We start from the raw sequence: 9569 nt of genomic DNA, 5'->3' as shown, positions 1-9569 counted from the left end.
AGTTTATTGCTCCTTGGAAAATTGATTTAAAACATCAAACAGCACCACAGATCTTTCCAACACTGTAAGTAATTCTAACACTAAAGAAAGTACCTAGAAATCTTTAAAGTATAAAATAGTATTTTAGTAATACAATAAAATACAATAAAATCAGATATAAAGATTTCCACCACCGCAGAATTAAATATAATGACAGATAATGAGCTATCAAAAGGAAACAGATGGTAAAACCTGTCTTGGAACACAGTGAAAGGTCCTCCTGTACCTGCTGTATTTAATACCAGAACACATTTACCATACAAGAATATCTTCAAATAACCTTTAAGACACATTCTGAACTCTCAGATTAAAAGATATTGTTGTTGTGAAACTGCTTTCAGAGCCCCAGCTGTACCTTGCTTATCATAGCACAATATTTCACTGCCCTTTCACATATGAATTATATACTATTTAAAACTGCCAGTAGCTGGCTTACAAATAGAAAAAAACATCATTTGCATAACTATCCCAATTTACATGTTTTTATATGGAGATAATCATAATTTGATATAATAATTGATTTGGTCTCAGCAGCTACTGCTGTCACACACTGAACCAAATGCAGTCCTGTGGTATTCTGGAGGATTCTCATGGTCAGCAAAACTGCACAAAAAGGCAGAGCTAGAGACCAAACAGTTCAGCAGTGTCATAGACTGGATTTCTGTCACAGTCTGTAGGGTGTTGTGAAGAGAAACTGCATCGATCCCAGACAAATATCCCCTCCCTAGGGCTTGCCAACAACCTGGAGGGGTTTCTGTGGCTCAGAGCTGAGCCAGCTGATCTCTTCAATTCAGAGCAAGAAACAACAACACAGATTTCCATTCATGTATTAAATAATCAGGTCAGATCAAACCCCACAGAAACTAAAATGGAAACTCTTTTTCCTGCTTCACAATTATCTTTCAAAGCATATTGCCTTTCATTGTGAATCTTGCTTTTCTATTGAATTGCATATATATTTCATATTCTGATAAAATACTGCAGAATACTAAATATTTTAAATGCTAGAACAACTGCAGGAGCATTGGAAAGCTTCTTCAAATCTGTATGAATAGCTCAAGTTCTGCTCTGTGTTCTGCACCTAACCAAAATACCAGCAAAATAAAATCTCAAATAGGAGCTCAAGTTTCCCCCAGTCACCTGTCAGACAAAAGGATGTCATTGGCAGAAGAGTTCTGCCATGTACAATATCAATACACTGTATCAATATCCTGGGCAGCGGGGAGATGGAAGGGAAGTGAAGAAATGTCCTTAAGAGATGGAGAGAATAAAGAAAAAATATTACATCTCCCAAAGAGTGGAATTGGAGCACTGATGTTATCCAGAGCACTATATATTATTCAATAATTCCAAGTGTTATTATTGCTACTCACAGCAGCAGCAGCAGCAATGTTCTTCAGTCAATCCCAGACCACTTCTTGTGTCTTAACTATGTATTTATTCCTTCATTAGAAAAGCATTTTTACTCATTAAAGTGCACAAGCACAGGCTTCATTTCAAGGGCTTAAGAGTGCACTTAATGTTAAATTTTGCATATATTCCACTGAATAAATCTTTTAAAGCAGAAAAATATTGACCCACTAGACATAAACATTTCCTGTTCTCTTGGGGAAATTCTAGGTACAATAAATGGTTGAGGAATCTTGAAGACCATAAGAGGAGGAAAAACCCTTCAGAATTTGATGTGGATGAAGGCTTACAGACATCCTGGACATTGAATACCAGGTTTCATTTTGATCTTTTCATAGAGATGAACACATCTGACAGATACAAACTCAGATGTGGAGCTGAACTTGACAAGAATCTGATTTGAGGCTCTGCAGCCATGGTTTGAGCTCCACTCTTTTCTAGAAGTTTAAATATGTGGATTTCTAAGGCACAGAACTTCCAGCCTTGCACTCTTCTCGAAGGTTCTGCTGGTTTTGGTCCCAGTTTGATCTGTTCTTGTGTGCAGAGCTGTGGTTTGGGGGCTTTTTACTGGTGGGGGGGGGGTGTTTGGGGTTTTTTTGGGGTGGGGGTGGGAGGAGAGGATTTTGAGGTTGGGTTTTTGGTTTGGGGTGGAGGATTGGTTTTGGTTGGATTTTTTTGAGAGGGATAGGAATCAGAAACAAAACACAACTGCATCTTCATTGGCCACCAAATTCCACAGCTTTCCCTGTAGCTTTGGTGTTTTGGTAATGTTTTAAATCTCTATTTATTTGCTATGAGGGGTTTGGGTTTTTTTTTTTCTTCTACATGGGGATAAAAGCAGTACTAATGAAAAGTGTCTGAATATATTACTAGCTCTGGTAATTAATACACTTTGAAAATAGACATGTGAATAGAAAAGATATAGAAATATACATAGATATAGAATATATATAGAAAAAACAGAAAAATACTCATGGAGTGGAACTGAAAATGTTTTAGTTTTTCTCTCTATTTTCCTATATCTGGAATAAATTTCATTCCTTATTCCTCTGGAATCTTACTACCTTTCATACTCTGCAATGTGTTCAGATGTAGGTGACAAACTGCTATAAATCAGAAAATTATTTGGGTTAATATCTGAGAAATTAATAAATGCTTAGCATTTAACATTGGGAAATACAATCATTTTAACACAAAATTTATCTTGTATTCAAACCAAAATTTACCTCCACAGTTAAAGACATGCATAGGAAGAAATAAACTCTTCAAAAACATGCTCACAATAAATGTTCCACTCTGCTGATGAATTTGTATCAAACCTCTTCACCCTCTCCTCACTAGAACCAGCTCCTAATTTGCTTGTGAAGACACTCTGCATATTAACCACATATATACCTTCTGCATTTAAATGGCAACTGAGAAAGCAGAGACAGCATTTCAAAAGTTCAGATATTTTATTTTGAAATTAGAGCAAGGAAAGAATTTCAGGCTCCTGCAAATGCAATGCAATATTTGAGAGATGAAGACCAGCAATGGAAGACTCCCAAGACAACAGGATGTTCTCTAAATGTTACCTGAGCTCCTGAGCTGGGTACGGGCTGGGTTCCATAAAGGAGGGAACAGTCCAGCATGAAATTGCTTTTCCTTATGCACACATAACTAAAATGCACACAGTGGATTTTATTGTTTGCTTCCACTCCTATTGTCCACACTGGCAGAAAAGCTGCAGTATTATTTCAGACTCCTAAGTGTGCACTAATAACCAAAGTCTAGCCTCTTTTGAAAACAAAGTGGACCTCTGAATATTAAAGCACAGGAAGAGCTAAACCCTGTTCTGTGGGAAGAAGATTTGACAGGAAATTATCTTTACAATCTGCTGCTGAATAAATATGAACTTTGCTTTGAAATAGATTCTTAATTGAAAATGTGAAACATTAGAAAAAAAGTTAATGTTTTTTAATAAAGCAATAAAGCTCATACAGCCAAAGTATTCTGTATGAAGAAATACCATCCCACATAACCAGAAACATCAGACAGTGCAAATATCAAAAGACAATTTGAAGAATAACATCCAGATTGTTCCTTAAAACCATGTCCAGCAGATACAATAGAACCCCTTTGTGAGTTATATCTGTCCAAAATGGGTCCCTGACTCCAGAGCCAACAGAAGGGAAATGCTCAGAGCATGAAGTGAGAATGGGGAAAAATGGACAATGGATGAAAAAGGCCTTTCCTCTTCATGTGAAGAATGAGATGTCAGTGGAACTGGTGTGACTAACAGGAGGAATTATACTGATATAAATACATGAAATCTATGTCTCAGGTTCCTCAGAAGGAGCAGGTGGTGCTCAGAGCAGCCCTTGGTGTCAGCAAGGGCAGATGTGACAGGCCCTGAAGCCAAGGGACAGAATTTACAGCACGAGGGGGCTCAGTGGATTTTACTGGGCCACTGCACTGATGCTTCTGTTGCTCCCCTGGTTTTTCAGTAAGGAGCAGTTATAGATTTTACATCCTGGACTTCAAAAGCACTTTGGAGATCTCCCTTGAAGACTAAGGGATAGATTTAAGGAGCTGGAGGTCTGGGATGTGATACTTGTGAAAAATGTTCTCTGTGATAAAGAGCTGTCTATCCCTTCCTGACCTTCTGTGTAACTACATTCGGGATTTCACACATCTAGTTTTATTTCTTATTTATTTAGATAGATCTCAAGACAGAAACCTAACACTTGAAAGGCACAAGGCATCTTGCAACAAAATAGAATAGCACTTTCTTCTCTTCAGCTCTAGCACCAACCACCACACTGAAGAAATCCAGCTAATAGTTCTGTCTAATATTTTATTACTATGCAAATAAGATACACCAAAAATACACATACACTATTATTTTCACAGGCTGGTTTGAAACAAACTCCATTTAATAATAAAAAAGAAAGGTTAAAGTAAAATTAACTTTTAAAGTGAATACTGTTATTAAACCAGTAACAAGGTAAGAATACTGTGGTGTTCAGACCTCATGAATATGTTAAGAGAGTTTCAAATAATGCTGGCACAGAACTGTCTCAAGAAATCTTTCATGTGGTATACATTGCCTTTTGCTCTGCTCATGGATGTATTTAAAAGTTTTAGATACTTTAAATAAGGAATGAGATTCTATTTGACATCATATTCCACCGAGGTTACTCTGAATTATGAAAAGTAAGCCTGTCTCTGTAGAGATATACCCCTACAAGCAAAGGTACTTCTCAGATATTAAATATGGTTCCTTCAAGAGTCATACTGATTTACAGAAAGCCCAGAGATCAGAAAATATTAAGTATTAATCAATATTCTAATTTTGTTCAGGCCTTGTATCATTTAACCTATTTAAATACTTAAATGTGATCAGTGAAATTTGAGAACAAGTGGGAGAGAGAACTCTTGATGAATTTGATGTCCACTGTACTTCAAACACTGCAGTTTAATACAATTCTGCACTTGGGAACACTGAGCCAGAGTCTGAAATGTGACTTTTAGCATGTGAAGACAGAGATATGATACCCAAAGAAGTGTGCCAAAATTTAAATTGCTGATAACTCAGAAGCTCTTAGAACTATGTGGCAAGTAACTGAATGCCTGCTCTGAAAATCTGGAGTTCATTAAATACCCCAATCTAGTGTTCTCAATGTTATCTTTATTTATATTACTTTAGGACATTCCTAATTGAAAAACAAGCTGTGCCCTCTCTTTCTACTACTGTGTGGAAATAGAAACTACTAGGAGCAGTCCCTGGGTACCTGGAGATGTCTGGGATTGAATGTGTAAGTGCTGAAGAACTGAAATGAAACATGGTAAGAGAACATGTCCTTCTCAGCAACAATTCATGATTTTGGATGTCTCATCTGAAATACCTTTAGGAGGCTGTGATTTCCTCCTCACCCATCCTTCCAAGAGGAAATAAAGTCCAGCAAAGTAGATGCTTAATGGTTTCTAATAGCAATCACTGCCTTTTTTTTTTTTTTTTTACCATCAACAATCACACACTAGAAAAATTTGTCATGTCTTAAACAAAAAAGTTCTCAAAAATGTACTTCCTAAAATTTGTTCTGCCTAGCAAATGTCCACTCTGTGGAGAGGCTTTACTCACAGGACGCTTCTGGGGATCCCTATCTCCCAAATTCAGGGTCACAGATTCAGACTTTTCTTTGCCTAGGACTGATTGTTCTCTCTAGGCACCTCTCAGCTAACTGAACTAAACAAATAACTTTAATGAGGACTGATGGATGCAGAAAAACCGAGTGGCTTTAATTAAGCCAACTAATGCATCTGGAAAAAAGGATTCTGGGCTCACAAATCCTTCATGTTAAGTAAATAATCAGTGTCATCAGAAGTAAATAAAAATACTGGAGATTAAAGAGGCTGAAGTTTAGTAATTAACATCGAATACATTTATTTGGGGGTAAGATCCTATTTAAATTTCATTCAAGCAATGTTTCTTTATTGGAATACCAGTGATTAAGGAGAATTAGGGAAAAGAGAGTTTGGGCCTTGGTTATTTTTTTGCAGGGATTTGAGTTTTTTTTGTTGTTTCGGGCTTTTTGATTTGGTTTTTATATATATATATATATATATATATATATATATATATATAAAAGCTCTGAAAAACCATAAATCATCTCAAAGAAGCACAATCTATTTCAGTCACTTAGTTTTCAAAAGATACATTAGCTTTCACTACTCAAGATTCATTAAAAAACTCCATTCCCCTCACTGATGGTTAAAAGCTGCCTTGATCCCTTTGAGAAAGTGCCATCTGTGACTGTGCCACACGAGTATATTCAAAATCCATTTATACATGAAAAGACCTGCTTTGTAAGACAAAGCTTTTTCACAATTATCTCTCTGAAGCTGGCATAGATGTGTGTAAAAAATATATTAAAAAAGAAGATGACAGACAACCATCTGCTTCACTTTGTTAATGCAGAGATGAAATAAACACAAAAAAACCCCTTAAAATAAAAGACCTCCACAGCATTCATGACAAGAACAAAAAAGTCAGCACTGCAGTTCCTCTGCAAAAGGAATAATAGGGATAAGTGGGGTGCTTTTACATGACTTTAAATCACTGCTTAGTTTATTTTTGACCCTGCTAAGACCTTCCTAGGATTTTGCCCCCTGTAAGGCAGCACGAGTGCAGTCTCAAAGATACACCAGGCTCAGGGATGTCTCCAAGCTCAGAAGACAGAGCAGAGGTGAGGAGAAACTTGACAAGCACCAATGGGTGGGAGTGGTCTGTAAAAGTTCAGAAACTCTGTGGACAGGGGTCCTTGGGTGTGCATGGTTAAAAAAGGCCCAGCAAGGCCTTTGTAGGTGATCAGACAGAAACTGGTGCTGTCACCTGGTTCTGCTTTGCTACTTCTCTTTTTCCATACCTGAGAAATACACACATGCTAAAACAACCAGTTTCATAAAGAAAACCATGAAGAAAGACTGCTTTGTGAGAGTTGAGGCCTATAAAAGGCAACAAAAGCTGTTACCATCAAGAGAACTTGCTTTCACATGCCAGAAGTGCTCTTGATGTCCAAGTGAAAACAAAGACCCTTATTTTCATAGCTGCACACACAGGAGCAGACAAATGGACAGTGAAGGCCACCCAGTTTCTCTTGCTTGGTGACTTTACTGCCTGTTATCAGGACTGCAATAGCCACTAGGTGTTTATGTTTGCAGCTTCCTGTGTTTTAGGCCTTCATTTCCCCAGATGTATTTCTTTAATCACTGTCCCAGTGGATGTATTCTGAGCAGAATACAAACAAATAAAGTATTTCTATATCACGATATAGAAGAATATAAGATTTGCTGTAAATATTTGTTTATGAAAATGTCTCTCCCAGGTATAGCAGCATATTAGCTACCGAGACACTTGACAAATCAAGATGTATATATTTACAGTGCAAAGTAATACATCAGAATAAACAATAAACAAGTCACAGGAATACAAGGCATGTGTGAAGAATGATTGAAAGTGAGTGGTTACCTGATTTTGAATGATTTAAATGTTTCCAGCTGGAAGGCATAACTGAAGGCTCACTTTATTGAAAGTGTGTGCCTCAGCCAGTGAGTTCTGCTGCAGGTAAGGATTTCAGCAGTGTACGTGGCCTTCTAACTTCGGGCACACCCAGAACAATTCTCCTCTCTGCTCCTTGGTGTAAAACAGTGAGACAGCCCCAGTTTCTGTCCCCAGCAGTCTCTGGTGAGTCTCACCTGTCTTTGCATGAGGCAGGAAAGTGGAGCAAAGCCTTTAATGTCACCAGAGGTGCCAGGCTCCACAGGAGCGCTCGGGCAGGAGATGCTGAGGAGTGCAGGCGTCACTCCTGAGGGAAGCTGTGAGCCAGGGAAGGGCTGGGAAATGCAAACACAGCAGGGAGGTGTCTGCAGCTCAGCACTGGTTCCTGACCCCAGAACAACCTTCTGAAGCCGTGCTCTCTCCCAGCCTTGCCCTGAATCCTAAAGACATTCCACATCCTGACCCCATGCAGCTCCACGTCTCTCCCTCCCCTGCTCCTGTCACTCACTCAGGACAATGTTAACTCAAGTGAAAGGATTTCTTTGTGTGATGTGATAAGAAGTGGAACAGTTGACACCACCATTTTCTCTACAGCCACAGAGCAGCTCACTTGGCACTCTTGGCTTTAAAATTCTTTCTTACATTCAGGGATGCATATGGGGGGGAAAAGGAGTTAAACCTAGGAAAAAACATCACCTGTTTCTCAGATCTGGATCCTTGTCTTGCTTCCTTCTCTGCTGGATAAAACAAAAATCTAACTGGCAGCAAGTTTTAAAGGTGGAAAACAAGGTTGGTTTCTGATAGTGCAACATAATGCTCTTAAAAAGGGAAGAGGGGAGAAAGATGGGAGTAGGACTGGCACCTCTAACTTCTTCTGCTCATACTTTGTGGTCACACACTGACAGGTCACAGGTATTTCTACCCAAAACTCTGATTCATAACACATTCTTTCTACATCTGTCAGGTTGTTAAAATGCTCAAATTATTTATAAACTTTCCCCAATTCTCAAACCTTGAGCAAAAGGTTCAATACTTTAAAAAAATCTTTCTACACTCTTTTTTATAACAGAATTTTTACACTTCCATTCAAGTTTCCATTCTCCATAACCCATACTTAGAATGGCTTCAAATTCCAGGCCCAAGAGCAGGAATCTTTCAGAAGGCAGGAATTTCCCAGTTTGGTTACATTCACAAGCCCAGCAAGGGCAGACATTGCAGACACTCTCAGGACCTCTGAGATCACCTGCAGGACATGAGGTGTGAGGTAGCAGGAATCTGCCTAAAATCTCCTCAAAAATCTAACCCTTCTGTCTGCATTGACCTGTATTTGGGAAAATCACCCAACCAAGGTCATCAATACCCACCATGCAGTCAAAGTTCACAACATCTGCTGGATTCTCTTCTCATCCTGACAAGGTGCAAAGTCTGCTCTGCCACATCTGCCTCACCCCAGTTCACATGGAAAGGAGGAATTAGATACTGCACATAACAAGTTTCAGCTTAATGAAATAAATATATAAATAAATATAATACACATCACCAAAAAGGTTTGTATCAGAATACTTCCATGGAGTGTCCAGGGAACTGGACAAGTATTTAGCAACAAACCAAAACCAAGCAAAACATAAGGTAAATAGGTGAAATATTATAATTTGCCTAAAGTCGGGTTAGTTTGAGGGTTTGGGGGTTTTTTTGTTGGTTTGGCTTGGTTTGGTTTGGTTTGGTTTGGTTTTAGTGCACATAAGCTACAGGGCTATTAAACAAATGCAAAGTCATTTTCCAAAATTACATTTTTCACTTGGAGACCAATTTATTTTCCCTGCACAGACATTTTGCTTGATGCAGCAGCATAATTTTTGGCATTTGCCACTCTTTCTTTCCAGATGACAAGCACATCTCCATTGCTTTCAACATATGTGACTTAATAATATTTTTTTTTTCCATTTTCTCAAAGCATATTGAAATCTTTGCAGACTTTCATCCTCCCTCTCCCTTGAGGAAGGACATTATTTTTTAAAAACCTATTTGTTTTTTGTTTTGTTCTTAGAGTTCATATTTTAAAAAACCTGTTTTATAAAAC

The 9569-nt window shown here is 38.2% G+C and overlaps 1 long non-coding RNA gene across 1 annotated transcript in view; it reads left to right on the top strand.

Annotated features, from left to right (window-relative positions):
* Positions 1-6577: 6577 nt before the first annotated feature.
* The window catches only part of LOC147652353 (uncharacterized), a 40182-nt gene continuing 37190 nt past the window's right edge, over positions 6578-9569 (top strand). The window contains exon 1 of the long non-coding RNA XR_015288475.1: positions 6578-6677. This is a non-coding gene — a long non-coding RNA (uncharacterized LOC147652353). The remainder of the gene's footprint in view (positions 6678-9569) is intronic.

The sequence above is a fragment of the Cyanistes caeruleus genome, chromosome 6, assembly GCF_971803275.1.
Source record: "Cyanistes caeruleus chromosome 6, bCyaCae1.hap1.1, whole genome shotgun sequence".
Taxonomy (NCBI): domain Eukaryota; kingdom Metazoa; phylum Chordata; class Aves; order Passeriformes; family Paridae; genus Cyanistes; species Cyanistes caeruleus.
Note: the sequence above shows the minus strand (reverse complement) of the source record. Positions and strands in the feature narration are given on the sequence as shown.